The 18,414-nt window shown below is 35.1% G+C and overlaps 1 protein-coding gene across 1 annotated transcript in view; it reads right to left on the bottom strand.

The window, feature by feature from the left end:
* The window catches only part of CPA6 (carboxypeptidase A6), a 267,113-nt gene that overhangs the window by 88,143 nt on the left and 160,556 nt on the right, over positions 1 to 18,414 (bottom strand). The gene's annotated exons all lie outside the window — the stretch shown is intronic.

Raw genomic sequence — 18,414 nt, 5'->3', positions numbered from 1 at the left:
GTGGAAGTACTGCTTGGTCACATGGGCTTTCCATTTTTAAAGACATCTCCATACCTTTTCCACAGAGGCTGCACCAAATTGCATTCCCACCAACAGTAGATGAGTGTCCCTTTTACTCAGCATCCTTAAGAGAAAGATAAATGACCCTCTATCCTACTAAACAAGCAAATTGTGGCAGTTTGACAACATTTGGTAACTGTAAATAGAAAACTTTCCAGGTGACTCCTCCCCACACATAAGCCTTTTACCAGTTCCCACTCATTCTTTACATGTCAATAGAAACATTCCTTCTCAGGGCATACCTGTCAGCCAGTATAGGCTCCTTACCATAGTTCTTAGCCCATCTTATGCTTCTTTCATTATGTAACTTCCTCTTACCAAAATACAAACTCCTGGGGGAGTGGTCTGGGGCAAAGGATTTGTCTATTGGGATACCATCCCATGTGCTGAAAACAGTGCCTTGTACATATTAGCAATTCAGTCATTATTTGTCATGAGTACAGATCCTGTAGTCATTCATGATATGGTCCCCAATTCAAAGCACCTGTTCAGCGCTTTGCAGGAAAACAGTAGTAATGATTGCTTGGCTTACTATAGTGTGCCCAGTGCCTTCTCAATTGCTCTATATCTGACAGTCACTTCGTATTCATGGAAAGAGTGACCAAACTCAGCTGGGAAGGAGGAGAGCTTGATCTTTTATAAAAGCCTAGAGCCACATTTTCTATTAAGCACAGTTTAACTTGACAATCTGTCTTCTGTTTGGGACTCTTCTTATTTGTTTGTTCTTGATCTCTGCTAAGCCCTGAGCAGGTTTAGTTACTGCGTCTCCAGCTAGGTGTCCAAGTTTGGTTTCTTCCAGGGAACTTTAGAAGACCAAAAATACTTTGTGACTGACTCCCTCATCCTACCATACAAGCAAATATTGGTAAACAGTGTTATAATTTATTTTGTACAGGGTAGAGAGGATTTTTTTTTAATACAAGCACTGGGTACAGTCAGAAGTGCAGGAGGGTGAGAGAGAATTCACCAGAGCCAGAGTGTGGAACAGAACAGGCAGACTGACGAAATACACTGCTGAGGGGACCAGCGGGCGTGGCAGGAGAGGTCTGCGTGCCATGTGGGACCCTTGCAGGCAGCCGGGTATCGAATTGGCGCTGCAGAGGCTGCGGGCAGCTTCGCAGCCCAGTGCTGAACAACTGAGCCATGGGGAGGCCCAAGAGGCATTTATTTTTAGGACAAAGAGTCTACCTGTTTTCTTTCAAGCTGCTGACACTCACTAAGTTACAAGGGCAAATCTGACTCAGCTAACATGCTAGCCCTACAGTCATAGAAAAACAGAAGTCTGGGGCTGGAAGGGATACTGAGAGGTAATTTGATCCATCTGTCAGCCCTTGGGCAAGGATACATGTAGGATTGAATCAAACTGTCCCCAATAAATGCATCTAAACTACATCTTTTAAATTTCCAAAGGAGGAAAAAGTTGACAACATTCTAATGTAGCTCATATCTACATTTAGCACATTGTCAGGCATTTTTCTTAATTCCTTATACCTGTAACACAGTTTCATTTTTTGCTTGTTCCATTCTTTAATGATGGCTTATTTCTTAACTTTTGACCATAAAGCATCTAGATGTCTTTCACTTATCTTTATATGCTAGATTTTATACCTTTAATTATTTTGGGGATTTACCTTTAAATCTATTATAGGATAGATTTTAGATATTAAGGTTTGCTGCCATCCCTTAAAATCATTGGGGATGAAAAGATTGTGCTGTATTTAGAGGGGAAAAGAGACACAGGAACCTAAAATAATATGAATCACCACTCTGGAGATTATTGTATAGGTGCTATGTTCTGGGATGCATGCTAAATTAAAGATCTTCATCCCACAGAAAAGAATAGCTTTCCATAGGAAAGTTACATGGAATTAACATATCCCACAGCATGACCTTGAGAAGACTTCTTAAGAAATTAATGCTATCAGAAAGCAGTATGTCTGAAGGAAACCACCAAAAAAGAATTAGCAAAATCAGGAACTGGATGTTGTTGTGATTATTAGGAAAGTAAATTAAAATAATCTGATTTTCTTCAGTAATATTTTGGAGAAAGTTTGCTTGGATAAGTAATATGAACATGTCCATGTGGGTGGCAGGCAAATTTCTATAGCAAGATATAGTGAAAGGTTACATGAGATTTGTAGAATGCCACCCACTTTATAGACATTATTATCTTTTAAATAATACTGTAAGATAGGAATTAATTACAGATATATTTAATGAGTGAGAAGACTCAGTTTTGTAGAGGTGAAGTCACTTCTCTAAGTCATAGTTCAAAAATAGTGACAATGCCCCTAATTTATAGACTGAATATTTTCAGGACTTTCTAAGAGTATCCCAGAACAAGAAGCTATTTCCAGAACAAGAAGCAATTTTCAGCTTCCCGACTTACATTTTGATGGGCTATGGCTGGTGGGTCTCAGTAAGATGATTTCTCTTGGGCATTATTGACTCTATAAATAATATACAGGTATGCCAAAGTTCTAGTCAGCCTACTATAGGCAGATTACCATCAATCACTTCCTTAGGACCTGATCACATCTGAAGTGATAAACACTCTGAAATGAACAGCTGGGTGACCCTAGATAATGATGACAATAAAGTCTCAGCAATCTTTTTAGGACAGTCTAAGGCTATTGACCAAACATCCCAGGTCTTTGCTGCATAGCAAAAGGATATTTCAAAGAAAGGATGTTCCTTTGAGGAATCTTCTAGTCTTAGAACCTGGTGATGGTTTTTGTGTGTTCCTTTTCTCATGCAATTACCAGTCACATATAGTCAGTTATATATGTTCTTTGCAATCTGAAATGCTAGCTGTGCCAGCACTGGCTGTGTGACTTTGAGGAATTTTAATATTTCTGAGCCTCAGTTTCATCATCTGTATTGTGCAGATAACTAAAAAAGTCTATCTGCAGATTCTTTTGTAGGATTAATCAGAATAAAAGAAAACATAATAGAGTCTGGCACATAATAAAAGCTCAAAAACATTAGCTATTACTATTGTTATTTGAAAAACATATGAAAACCTGGGAAGATAAAATTCTACTTCATCTCTGTTTCAGATGGTTTTAAGGTGGGGGGAGGGGATCAATAAATAAACTAAAACTATGAACACAGCTGGGATGTTTCCTAGCACAAAGGGAAATAGCTAAATTAAGCCACTGTAGTGTAGTGACAGTTCCCTGGAGTCCAGCTCCCTAGGATGCAATCCAGGCTCTACTATTTAGGGCAGGTTTCTTTACCATTCTGGGCCTCACTTTTTCATCTGTAAAATGAAGATGATAATTATGCTTCCTCGTGTTGGTTTCCATTAATGTATTTGTCTCTATTAGTATTTGATAATTTGTTGTTATAGGATTACAGAGATTATGGGAGTGCAGTGATTAAGAGTATGAATTCTAGAATCAGTCAGGCTGAGTTTGAATACCAGTTCTGCTACTTACTAGCCATGTGACTTTGGGTAATGTGCATTAGCTCTCTGCTTACATTTCCTCATTTATAAAATAGGATTTTGAACAGTATGTTTTTCATGTATTTATTAGGGTTCAATTAACACATGTAAAGTGTTTACAACAGTATATGGTGACTAGGAGACATTAAATTTATATTAGTTTTGTAGGGTTGCCATAACAAATTGTGACAGACCAGATGGTTTATTTTAAACCAACAAATTATTTTCTCACAATTCTGGAGACCAGAAGTTCAAAATCCAGGTGTTGGCGGGGCTGTGTTACCTCTAATGGCTCTAAGGGAAGACCCATCTTTGTTTCTTCTAATATCTAGTGGCTGCAAGTAGCTTGTGGCCACATCATTCCAATCTCTGCCTCCATGGTATCCTTCTCTCTCTCTCTCTTATGAGGATACTTGTACTTGGATTTAGGGCCTGTCTGGGTAATCCATGATGTATCATCTCAAGATCTTTAACTTCAGTACAGCCAAAAATATTATCCAAATTAGGTCACATTTGCAAGTTCTATGGTTTAGAACATGGCATGTCATTTTGGAGGCCACAATTCCATCCACTACAATTGTCATCTTAATACCTGTTTTCCCCATTATCTCTGTGAGACTAGAAAGGGTGGGGTTCTTTTCTCTTTATCCTTTTGTACCTTGTACTTAGAACCATGCATGATACAAAATAGCCACAAAGTAAAAATTTTTGCGGATGGAATAAATGAAACTGCATTTCTCTTTCCTCTTTCTTCAAATAATCTCTTTCCAAAGAGGGATTGGGGTCAAAATCAGGGGTTTGCAATTGTATGGGGAATATAAAAATAAAAAAAATTAAAAAAAAGTAACCGTTAAAAAAAATAATCTCTTTTCAGTACTGCTCCAGAATATTCTTTTATTCCTGCTTCTTATTCCCCTTACCATGAATTTGGTAAGGTGGTTCACTTGAATTTTGTACATTCATTCCACTTCTTATGTCAAAAGTCCTTAATTTTGAATTTTTATTACATTTATGTGTAATCTTAGACTATGCTGCTTCTTAGGTCACAGTATTGCATCCTTTTCTGATGATGGTAGTGGACTCTTCAGGTACAGTTATAGGAATGCTTATTTTTCATGGTATTATTTATCCTGGCTTTACTTTTATGACTTCTTAACATTGAAAATATCAGTGGACTACTGGAAGGGAAACTTGGCTAGAAAGTATGATCTCCTATAAGCTACAGGCATTTGATAAGCTATTAAAATTCTGGGACTAATTTCACCTAGCCCTTATCCTTTTCTCTCCAAGATCAGAAACATGTTGCAAGTTGTCACTTCTCTTAAGCACAGACTCCTCAAACATCCAATGAAAGACTTCAGAAATGTGGGTAACTAAGTTGACTGTTGTTTTACTATTAAAGACATAGATTAAAATAATCATAAAAATTATTGTGAGCTCAACAGTGGAATAAAATTAGGTCAGTTCATTGCTCAAAAATGTAAATTTTAATGTGATAGAAATGAATACTACTAACTTGACTACTAAGCCATTAAAAAAACATTATTCCTAGGACATGAGGTAAAGGTGGGAAGGCCTGCTCAAACTTTGTTTTGATGCCCAAGTTTTCCCTTTAGTTCTCTCAGGATGAATACTGACTGTCATAATTGGATAGTCAGTCTTAGTAAAACAAAGCACAAATGTTGAAAAAAGAAAAAGATTCTTAACACTTTCCTAAACTATTAATTTATATATTCAGTGAGGGCCAGTGGATAACATGTCTGCCTAAGAATCAGAGGTGTCTAATTTGTATGTTCACCAATCTGAATGAATGATCAAAGCCCATCAATCAAAGACTTTCAGATCATATAGGTAGTATATAAAAATATTGGCTTGTTTTAACAAGGGGAAATCTCAGTTAAGAGGGTTTTAGAAAAAAATGTATAAGATTTGGATTTCTGTGAGATAATTTGTGAATATTTGAAGACAATACTACAGAGAGGCTTCTGACTCCTATATTGAGTTAGCATTTTTAGCTTGACTTTGTAAAAGTCAAGAAGAGAGAAATAGAGATTTTCCTCTATTTATGGTTTATTTATTTTACATAAATTAACCCACTTATTATAGGCTGGCACTTGGCAATGTTCTAAATTGTAGAACCATTTCTTCACCATTTTCCTGAGAGAGGCACCATAATGGATCCTGTATTTATTTCAATCCCCACCTTCTTGGTGCTTTTGGCCATGTTGCTATAAACTAGGTGAGCGCCCAGAGAACTATTTATGATTTTAATATTGATGACTTCTTCATGATATTTGGTTGTATATTTAGAAGTATCCCATTTGGTGTATTTGATAGTATGTAAAAATTATGACTTTTCTCTGGGGTTAAAACTCAATGAAAATCACTTTAGATTTTGTTAGTATATTAACTGAATATGAGTTTTGTTTGCTTTCTTTGGTTTAGTGGGAAAAAAAACTCCCAACTTAGGAAATAGAACCTTAAAGAAGTCATTTCTTTTATCTAAACTTGAATGTTCTATGACACATTTCAGAGCACTAATTCTGAATTACAAATAAAAGGCTTGAACTACAATATCCAAGTACCCCGTAAGTGCTATAATTCTGTCAGACTCAATGTGTTTTTCAGAGTATTTAATTTTACAGCCCCTAGGAAAATCTTAAATTCACCTGTATTTTTCTTCCTACTCTGAAAGTCAAAAGAGAAAACTTCTCACCAATTCAACACTAGTATCTTGTTTCAGTGATCATTTATGTTGACATTAGTCAGTATTGAAAATTATATAAAACAATTAACTATTCAATTAAAATTCAACCTATTACTTGAAAGCATTTTTTCAAAGCAATTACAATGGAATGGAAATCACATTATTTTCTTCTATGTTAATTGTGAACTGATATAAAAGATGGGTTCAAATCTCCAAGTGGTAGGTTGGATGCTCAAGCACGTGGATCATGACCTTTTGAACCATCCAGAGGGTCTGGATTATTCTGTTGCTCAGTTATTGGTAAAAGCAGACATTTCCAAAAGTCACAGATATGATAACAACCTCATCTACATTCACTATTTGCTGAGCACCTATGGAATCTCAGTCACTGAGAAACCTGCTGAAGATACAATGAGTAAGACTTAACTTTGCCTCAAGGACCAAGCAGAACTCACACACAGTTTACAGAGAGAAGACACACTAGGACTGTTCATTTATATTTTGGGAGTCAGTTTTAGACATTTTACCAGGAGAGGTGTTGCCTATGCATAATTCTGAATGAGTAGGAGTTAGCCTGGCAAAGGAAGTGGAGTAAAGTCATCACTCAGAGGCTTCCTTGAGAAGTGGGTTGGGTGAGGCATAGAAGATATAATCATAGTATTGAAGTTTACCAAGGCCCTGTGAGTATAGACAACAATTATGGTTACAGTAATCCTACTAACCCTTTGTGTTTTAGAAATGACTTAAGACTGGGAACCACCCTCCCCATGTGACTTAGAAAAGACTCACAGTCCTCTCCAACCACCTCCTCCCACTGCATTCACACATGACAGGTCCAGACAGACCCCCAGATTTTCGTCCCTTGTCTCATAAATAAACTGTTGCTACTAATCAACATGGACAAAATACCTACTGACTTCACTTGACCAAGATATAATTAAGATTCTCTCTTTTCTGCAGGCCCTTGGGCTTTTACCCTCCCTTAGCCTAGGACAACACACAATCCTTCTGTAATAGCCCCTGCTGAACATCAACTGACCTTATGGTAAACAGTCTCTGATGTACTCTCTGATCGAGTAACCTTCACCTGCTCATCCCACTTTCCATTCTTGGTTCCTTCTTAGCCTTGTTCACTCACCCACAAAAGAAAAGTTATTTTCTGTCTAACCTTTTGATTGGTGCATCTTAAGGTTGATATGTTCATCCCACTGCAATTGTCAGTCTCCTCCCCAGACAATAATCCTTTCAAATAAAGAAATCCAGATTTGTTTTTTATTTGACAGTACTATGAAAAAGCATATTCATGGTATATTTGAAGAATTGAAAGTGAAGTTCTTTTAACTGATTTCTGTGTAATGAATCCAAGTATTGTTCTTTATTGACCATTTAACATGTGCCATAAAGATACTGTCACTCTACTCCCTCCACAAAATCACCTCCAAAATAAACAGAACTTGAAAGAGAAACACTAACTTTATCTTTGATGAAATAAGCTGCAGATCTGAGCAATAAAATACATAAAGAACAGAGAAATGGTATATGACTTAACTGATCAGAGGGAGTTCAAATCATACTAGATAGGCATGAGGTCTGGGAAATCAGTGAAGAGCAGGTCCTTGAGCTCCCGAGCAGTCCTCAACAGGCTCAGGGATTACTATGGAATATGGAAGGCAAGAGGGGGTGAAAAGAAAACAGACACCTTATAAAAATCTGAATAAAGGACTTGAAATTCTCTATGTATCAACCCTATTTTTAGATAATAGCACTTCTCACATACCCAGAATTTTTTCTGGGTGATGAATAGAGAATTTACAGATGGACTTAAAAATAGTGAAACAACAATAGAGTACTGATAAATGATAGCAGTCATTAAAAAAGATGAACTCTTGCTATTTGAAACAACATGGTTGGAACTGAGGGGATATTGCTAAATAAAATAAATCAGAAGGAGAAAGAACAATTATCATAAGGTTTCAGTAATGGACTAAAGAGAAACAAAACAAAGGGTCAATCAAAGCCAAACCAATAACAAACCCTAGATATTTGTAGCATTCAGGCTAGCAGAAGGAAGGGTGGAGAGCTAAATGTATGGGGATAAAGGCTCAATGCACAATGCTGGTCTATGGGTACTTTGGTGGTGAGTGTGGTAACATACATTTGGGGAGCTGTTCTCCTATATGTCTAATCACATATGGTGTTGTAAACCAATGTTACTTCAATTAAAAAAAATTAAGTGGTAATTCAAAAGGCTACTTGCACCCCTATGTTTATTGCAGCATTATTTATAATAGATAAGACTTGGAAACAACCCAAATGTCCAAAAATAGATGACTGGATCAAGATGTATATATACACAATGGATACTATCCAGCAATCAAAGATAAAATAATGCCATTCACAGCAACATGGATGGAGCTGGAAGGGATTATGCTCAGTGAAATAAATTAGAAGGAAAAAGAAAAATATTGGATGGTTTTGCTTATAGGAGGAATACAGGGGAAAAAAATAAGGGACCAAGAGAGAAAAAGAACAATAAAAAACACAACAAAACAACAATAAAGAGACAACTATAAGTCAGACGTGCAGGGAAGGAGGAGAGACCAAAGTGAGGACGGAAAAAACACAAGGGACTAAGATAATGGTGCAGGGGTGAATTGGTGGTGGAAATTCTGTGGGGACTACACCTGAGAAAAGAAACATTTTTTTTTTAAAAAAGGAACAATGATGTAAAATACATAGAAAATGAAAAATAAAGTGGTAATGTAGAACACAGAAGAGGCAGGGGCTACAATGTTGGATGGAAAACAGGTAGAATAAGTGAAAATTCTCATACTAGGCACTAATTTTCTTTTTTTTTTTTAATAATAAATTTTATTTTTATATTCCCCATACAATTGCAACCCCCCCATTCTGACTCCAATCCCTCCCCTCCCGCCCCCCACCCCCAAAAAGTGTCTCTGGTTCATAGTTTTTTGTTGATTTTGATTTTCACTTTCTTATAGTTATTCATTTTCCTGGTCCCTTATTTAAGTTTTCTAGATTCCTGCTATGAGTGAGACCATCCGGTATTTTTCTTTTTCTTTCTGGCTTATTTCGCTGAGCATGACCCCTTCCAGCGCCATCCATGTTGCTGCAAATTGCATGTGTTTATCTTTTTTGAATGCTGAGTAATATTCCATGGTATATATGTACCACATCTTCTTGATCCAGTCATCTGTTTTTGGGCATTTGGGCTGTTTCCAAAGCTTAGCTATTGTAAATAGTAGGCACTAATTTTCTTACCCAAAACAAGAACATTGAGAACTGGATGCTCACAGAGCCAGGAAAATGGAGAAACTATTCCATCTCAAAGAAAAAAAAAGACTTGATAGTGTAATTTGGGGGTAATCAATGAGCTAATCATTGGGTGACAAGAAGTCTGATTTTGACAAACCCTACTCACTTGAACCAGTCTGTCAGCTTTTTTCCTCTCCAGCTTTATTGGAGATATAAAACACTGTTAAATGTAAGGTAAAAAAAGTATTGATTTGATACATTTATATTAAGGGAGTTATATATAACTCCCAGCATACTACATAATTGGGTGACAAGAAGTCTGATTTTGACAAACCCTACTCACTTGAACCAGTCTGTCAGCTTTTTTCCTCTCCAGCTTTATTGGAGATATAAAACACTGTTAAATGTAAGGTAAAAAAAGTATTGATTTGATACATTTATATTAAGGGAGTTATATATAACTCCCAGCATACTACATAATTGCGATTTCTTTTTCTGTGGTGAGAACATTTGAGATCTACTCTGACAACTTTCAGATTTATAATACAGTATTGTTGATGCTAATCACAATGCTATGCATTAGATACCCAGAATTTATAACTGGAAGTGTGTACCCTTTGACCATTATCTCCCAATTTACCCCACATCCTGGTAACCACCACTCTGTCTCTACAGATTGACTTTTAAGGTTCCACATATAAGTCAGGTCATATAAATTTTCTTTCTGACTTATTTTGCCTAGCATAATGCCCTCAAGTTCCATCCATGTTTTTATAAATGGCAATATTTTCTTTTTCCTCAAGCCTGGCTAATATATCCAGAGTCAGTCAGTGTCTCTCTTTCACTCTCCACCCCACCCCCTCATCTCTTTATGGACTAAGGTTGTTTCTGCATCTTGGTTATTGTAGCTAATCCTGCAATGAACATGGAGGTGCAATTATCTTTTTAAGATCCTATTTTTATTTCCTTTGGATACATACCCAGAAGTGGGATTCCTGTACCATAGATAGTTGTATTTTTAATTTTGGGGAGGGGCCTTCATACTGTTCACCATAGCAACTGTACCAATTTGTGTTCCCACCAGTAGCACACATGTGTTCCCTTTTCTCAACCTCACCAACACTTGCTATCTTTTATCATTTTGATGACAGCTATTGTTACAGGTATGAGTGATAGCTCATTGTGGTTTTGATTTGCTCCTCCTGTCAACTTTTCCATGCTTACCTTTACTATGAATATGTAGTAAAGACTCCTATGATTTTTTTCTAAATTCTCCAACAGCAAAGAGAAAAAAGAAGTTTAGAGGAAACAGTAATTGCAGGGAGAAGAGCGAAAGATGACATCAAAGAAATTAAAACATGTGCAATCAAGTTTCTGAGATAAGAGAACACATTCAGGAGATGAGTATAAAGCTCTTAAAAACAGAGCAGAAAATTTAAACATGTTAGACAATGAAAGAAAAAAGAATTAGAAAATGAAATTGAGGAATTTTCCCAGAAACTAGAAAAAATGAAAAAAGATGGATAATAGAGAAAATATAAGAAAATAAACCAGATAGTCCATTATTTGATGAATAAGAGAACCATAAAGACAGAATAGAAAAAAGTAGAAGGAAGAATAGGAAAAGAAGGAAGAATATTAGCAACCACTAATACAAGACTTTTCAGAATGGAAAACCAGAATATTTGGGTTAAAACAGTGAGTACACAATGAGTGAATAGAGACCCACACCAAACTACATCATAAAATTTCAAAACACCAAGAATAAAGAAAAGATCCTAAAAGTTTCTACACAATTTGTGTTAATGAAAAACTAGCCATGGACCTTACATTTTCAGGACTATAGAGAATTAGATAACTTCAACATACTCCTGCTGTAAAAGCTTGACAAAATGTAACTAATTTCTGTTAAAAGTAGGATGGTGTGCCCAGAACATAAGGGATTTTCCTAGGAGCCTAAAGTAAAGAAGAACATGCCACCTGAATAGGTATATATGACTATACTCTGGGTTAGGAGTTGTGGTTATCTGTCACAACCACACAAGGATTGCAGTCCAAAGGTGGAGTTGACACTGAGATTCTAATATATAACAGGAACTTTGGAGGGTGATGACTTCAGTTAAGGAGAGGCATTAAAAAACATTACACACCAGTAAAATTTAACAAGGAAGTAGTTTATAGCAATGAATGCAAAACCTCTCCATATAAAAGATGCACCTTCAGTCAGAGCACTCAGAATGCTTTCTGAAGAAGAGGCATTCATGATATTACAAAACATGGGAGCAAGCAATCCACTATGAGTGAAAGATGCATAGACTCTGCATAGCAGAAGTATACTCTTAAGTTATTCTAAAAGAATGGCTAGAGAAAGTTTCTGCAACAGGAAAGAAAGTAAAGAATTTTGGAATATCTAAAGAGATTTTTGGATATGGTTCACAATGTTTGTACATAAACTACTTAAGACAACTACATTACCAACAGGGGATGGGGAAAGGATATTCAAAGAAGGTATCTACAATGTAGAAAAGGAAAGAAGAATCAAAGAAAATAGTATCAAAATAAGGAAATATATCAGTAATTATAATAAATTAAAAAGGAGTTACATTTTTCTTTTTTTCCCAAGTTTTAAGGGATTTTTTTAAAATGTATTTTTTTAAAGATTTGATTTTATTTATACTAGAACTGGGGTGCAGGCCAGAGGTGCAGGGGTTAAGAGGATTCACCAGAGACAGAGTGGGGAACAGAACAGGCAGATTGACTGAAATACACTGCTGAGGGGAGCAGCAGGTGAGGCAGGAGATGTCTGCAACGCTGTGTGGGTTTCTCCCTGGCCGGCTGAGAATCAAACCTGCGCTGCGGAGGCTGCAGACAGCTTCCCAGCGCTGCGCTCAACCCGCTGCACTTTTTCAATTAAAAGATCATGTATATTGAATTTAAAAAGTATCATTCTATATTGCTGGTTACAAAGACACAAAACAGACTGAAAATAAAATAATGGAAAAAGATAAACCATACTAAAAAAAAAAATTGGTATAGCTATTTTAATAGCAAAGCATTTAGGACAAAACCATTTTCAGGGATATCTACCTACTTACTTACCTACATACCTACACATCACTATCAGCATATGCATATCACTATATAAAATTTCTACATATGTATACACAGACATGCACACACACATATATACTGATAAAATGTCCAATTTACTAGGAAGATATAAGTACAAACAAGCTGAATACATCTAATACAGCAGCATCAAAATATATGGCAAAATTGACAATATTATAAAGATCATGAATTATAAATCCTCAATTATATTTCAAAAACTGAAAGATCAGATTTTTTTCCCCCTAGCAAACATAGAATTTGTTTTGAAAATTAACTCAATACCAGGCTATGAAACAAGTTTCAACAGATGCCAGAGAACTGATGTCAAACAAATTTTGTCTGATTATGGTAAATTTAGAAATCAATGACAAAATATATTTGGAAATTAATATATGTTTTAAATAAGTTACAGGTTAAAGAAGAAAAGTAGAACCAAATCAAAATTAAATAAAAAATTTCTAGGATAAATCTATGACTTCAAAAGGTTATATTACAAAAAGATAAAGATGGTGAATTAGTCCCGTCTAATTCAAGAAATTAGAAAAAGGACAATAATATAAACTATAAAAAGTAGAATATAAGGTAAAATAAGATTAGAAGATAAATTGATGAAATGAAAAATAAAAGTACTACTAAGAATTTACAAAACCAAAAACTGGTCTTTGAAACCATTTAAATTAGAAAAATGATTTAGCAAATCTCCTATGAACAAAGGAATGAAGAGTCAAATGACCAATGTTAGTGATGAGAATGTTTCATCACATTACAAAATGAACTTCATAAATGATCTTAAGTCAATACATTTGAAAACAAAAATGAAGTACTTCCTAAGAAAACAATTTACAAATATATAAAATTTAGCTGAAGAAAAAAAGCCTGAATAGATTTATTACCAATTAACAAAACTGAATTTGAGGTTAAAAACTTACATCATTTTCTGTGGAGAAAAAGGAGCTCTACTACACTATTGGTGGGAATGTAAACTGTTCCAACTACTATGGAAAATAGTATAGAGGTTTCTTAAAAGACTTCAAATGGATCTGCCATATGGCCCTGTAATTCCACTCCTAGGTATCTATCTAAAGAACAAAAACCCACTAATTTGAAAGGAAAGCTGCACTCTCATGTTCATTGCAGCACTGTCTATAATAGCCAGGAGATGAAAACAGCCAGAATGCCCCAGAACAGATGAATGGATTATGAAGATGTGATATACAAACACACACACAATGGACTACTACTCAAAATTAAAAAAAAAAAAAAAAAAAAAAAACCAACAGCCCATGTACCATTGAGCAACATGGATGGAGTTGGAAGGGATAATGCTAAGTGAAATAAGTCAGAGGGAGAAAGAAAAATACTGGAATATAATAAGTGAAATATAGAGAAACCAAACTAAGAACCAGAGAAAGACAACTTAAAAGGTAACCCTTGAAAACTGACTATAGAACTGAAACATCCAAAGAGAGGAAGGAGAGAAGGAAGGAAGAAAAGGAATTATGGCCGGGGTCTGTGAGGGATTTGGTGAAAGGTACCCTATGGTGGTGAACCGGATGGGGAGAATCCTAATGTTACCACAAAATAATATTTTTTAAAAAAACTTCCATCTTTTTCATCCCAGCATGCCCCAAACCAGGGAAGTGAAGGAACTGTTCTATATTATTTCCATACAATAGTAGTACAGTGGTAGTGTGTGCCTATTGATAAGCTTAAAGACCTTGGTTTCACACTGAGCCAGATGACAAAAGGCTTTAAAGACTGCAGAACTGCTATAGTTATATCAATAAATAGACTTCCAGTCCAAAGACAAAAGTTAATATGGACAAAAACAAGAGTTAATATGGACATGATGTAATGATAAAAGGGTCAATACAATAGGAAAATGTAACATGTAATATAAACAGGCCTAAAGGGATACATTGAGAACAACACAATAATAATAACTGAAGCTAACACCCCACCTACGGCAATGAACAATTCATTCAGAAACAAAATCAATAAGAAAAATGGCCTTACATGATGAATTAGATGAGATGGACCTAGTCATATTTAGAGAGCATTCCACTCCCAAATAAAAGAATACACATTCTTTTAAGGCTCATATTGTCAAGGATAGACTATGTGAAGCCATAAAACAAGCCTCAATAAGTTTATGAAGATTGAACTCACATCAAGTACCTTTTCAGGTCATAATGGTACTCGACTAGAAATCAAACAAAAGAATAAAGGGGAAAACCACAAAGTTATCGAGTATAAATAGCATGCTATAAAACAAATATTGGTTCAATGAGAAAATCAAAGATGAAATAAAAAAAAAAAAAAACCCTGGGGACAAATGAAGACATGATGACTCATCAGAACCTGTGGGATGCAGCATTAAGAGGGAAGTTTATGGCAACATAGGCCTACCTCAGGAAACAAGAAAAATCACAAATAATCTAAACTTATGCCCTGAGGTTCTATATAAGGAACAAGTGAAATAGAAATCAGAAGGAAGAAAATGAAAAATTAGATCATAAACAAGCAGAGCAAAAAGATAATTCAAAAGATAGATGAAAACAAAAACTGGTTCTTTGAAAAGAGAAAACAAAATCAGAAGTGAAAGAAATTATACTACTGAAATAGAAAGGATCAAAAGAGTTTTATGAACTATTTAGGAACAAACTGGACAATCTAGAAGAAATGGACAAATTGTTAGAAACATAATATCTCAAGACTGAGTCAAAAAAAATGGAAAACTTGAGAAGACTGGTAAAGAGTAAGAAAATTGAAATGGTAATAAAAAGTCTCTACCACCCAAAAAAAAAAAACCAAAAAAACAAAAATCCAAGACTAGATGGTTTCACTGGTAAAATTTTTCCAAATTTTCAAAGAATTACTATATTTCTCAAATTCTTGCAAACAATTGTAAAGGAGGAAAAATTTCCAAACACATTCTGTGATACCATATTATACTGATTCTAAAATCAGACAAGGTCATCAAACAAAAAAGAAAACTACAGACCATTATCTCTGATGAATATATATATGCATGCAAAAATCCTCAACAATATACTAGCAAACTGAATTCAATAATACATTAAAAGAATCACATGCTGTGATCAAGTGGAATTTATTCCAGGGATACATATGCAAATCAATTAAACATGACACACTACATTCATGAAGGTAACACAAATCATATTATCATCTCAATAGATGCAGAAAAAAATTCTGAAAAGATTCAACATCATTTTGTGATAAAAATCCTCAGCAAATGTGTATAGAAAGAATAAATCAACATAATTAAGACCATATATGACAAAACCATAGCCAACATCATATACTCAATGGTGAGTTCTTCCCAAGAACAGGAACAAGACAATGCTATCTACTTTTACCTGTATTATTCAATGTAATGTTGACTGTCTTAGCCAGATCAAACTTTGCGACAAAGCGATAGTGACCAAAACAGCATTGTATTCAAATAGAAACAGACACACAGATCGATGGAACAGAATTCATAGCTCAGAAATACAACCATACATATGGAAAACTAATTTATGACAAAGAAACCAAGACCGTACAATGGAGAAAGGAAGGTCTCTTCAATAATTGGTGCTGGGAAAACTGGCCAGCTACATACAAAAGATTGAAGCTAGAACACTATCTAACACCATATAAAAGTTAATTCAAAATTTATTTAAGACCTGAAACCATAAAACATAGAAGAAAACATAGGTTACATGCATCTTGATATCACCCTTAAAGGTATCTTTGGGAACTCAATCTCAATGGCAAGGGAAATGAAGCAAAATTAAACAAGTGGGACCATATCAAAGTAAGTTTCTGTACACCACAAGAAATTATCAAAATGCAAAGAGATCTGAAATTATCAAAATGCAAAGAGATTTCCATATCATAGCTATCATACATACAAATTCTAATGGAAAGATGTTCATCATCTTTTGTCAGGAACATGCAAACAAAATAAGATATTACCTCACTCCTGTGAGAATCATTATCTCTAAAAAGACAAGAAATAACAGGTGTTAAAAAAGATGTGAAAAGAAGGGAATCCTTATATATTGCTGGCGGAATTGTAAATTGGTGTAGGCATAATGAAAAGCAGTATGAAAATTCCTCAAAAAATCAAAAATAGATGTTCCATACAATCCAGTTATCCCACTTCTGGGTATTTACCCACAGAATACGAAAACACTAGTTTGAAGATATATGCACCCCATGTTCACTGCAGCATTGTATGTAATAGCCAAGAGCTGGGAACAACCTAAGTGCTCTTCAACAGATGACTGGATAAAGAAGATAAGTTTATACACAAAATGGAATACTACTCAGCAATAAAAAAATGAAATCCTGTTATTTGCTGTAACAATATGGATGGACCTAGAAAGTAGCATGCTTAGTGAAATAATTCAGAGAGACAAACATTAATATGATTCCACTCATAATTGGTATATATAGAAATCAAACTAAATACAACAAAAATCTTAAATCATAAGACCAATTCATAAGGACAGTAAGTAGTACAGGTAGGGGGAAGAAGGATGCAACAATTGGGTAAAAAGGATCAATTTTATAGTGAGGATAGAATCGAACTTTTAGTAGTAGATGGATGCTGATTTATAATGCACACATGAAACTTATAATGCAATATTACTTCAATAAAAAATATAGTCTGTAAAATTGCTCCCAAGCAATACTGTTATTCTTTCCTTGAAAGTATTGACTCTTGGTGTTGACGTGTCCTCCTTATGGATGAAAGCCATTTCAGGCACCAGTTTTTAGAATAGGGAGATTTCATTCATACTGAGGATTTGCCCTGGCAAGTAATTCTTCTCCATTATCAGGTCACTTGGAATTTAAACAACTTTTCAACTGCTTTTACATCAGCACTCACAGACCACCAGTCACTTTCATGTTATGTAATGAATAAAAATTCTTGAATTGTTGAAACACCAACAGCTAGCAGTGTATTTGTAGTTAGATCCAGACTTTTCTTTCAACAATGCAAACAAATTTTTTGCTTTGGTTGTCATCATCATGGTACTGAGAGGGAGGGATATATTTCACTGTCTAGTCTTTAATTAGGTCATTAGAGGTTTCTCCATATCTGATATGGCCCTTCTCCAATTTTTATCTCATTGCTTTCAATGAAGCAAATTATTTAACAGTTTTCATCACTTTGTTCTTATTTTTTAAGATCACAGCTATGGAGGATCAGGACATGCCAGATTGGCAAGCAATAACCATCACTTATTTTCTACTTTCATAGTCCTTAATTACTTTTAATATGTTGCCAGGTCAGTCACTGGATGTGGTCTCTTACTGGAAACATTAGTAGTAATTTTGTATAGTTAGGGTCCCATGATAAACAAAACAACTTGAGATTAAATCAAGCACAGAGAAATATTATGCCAGCAAGACAGGTAATAAACATGAGCTATATGAGGCTGCTGCTGGTACAATATGCTATGATCTTATGATGGGCACAATGTTACTAGGGAATAGAAATTTTAAGGCCATGATTGTGTATGTGGTCTATTATTGACCAAAGCATTGTGAAGCAAGCATTGTGAAGCAGTGCATGACTGTATGTACACATACACTTCAGTGTAAATGTGTTTTATCAGTCTTGAAATATTGGGCAAAAATAACATCAAGAGAAAAAGCAGGTTATATATAGTAGGTATAAGTGATACAGGAGACCCTAGTCTCTGTCACCCAACAAAAATCAACTAAAAACTATTCATGGGCAAAAACAACTCTGGGAGAGCTCTGGATTTCACTTAGGATATTTTAACAATACAGT

Source organism: Talpa occidentalis, unplaced genomic scaffold (assembly GCF_014898055.3).
Source record: "Talpa occidentalis isolate TD23 unplaced genomic scaffold, MPIMG_talOcc4v2.1, whole genome shotgun sequence".
In the NCBI taxonomy this organism is placed as follows: Eukaryota; Metazoa; Chordata; class Mammalia; order Eulipotyphla; family Talpidae; genus Talpa; species Talpa occidentalis.
The sequence above is the reverse complement of the archived record's forward strand: the minus strand, read 5'-3'. Positions and strand labels throughout refer to the sequence as shown.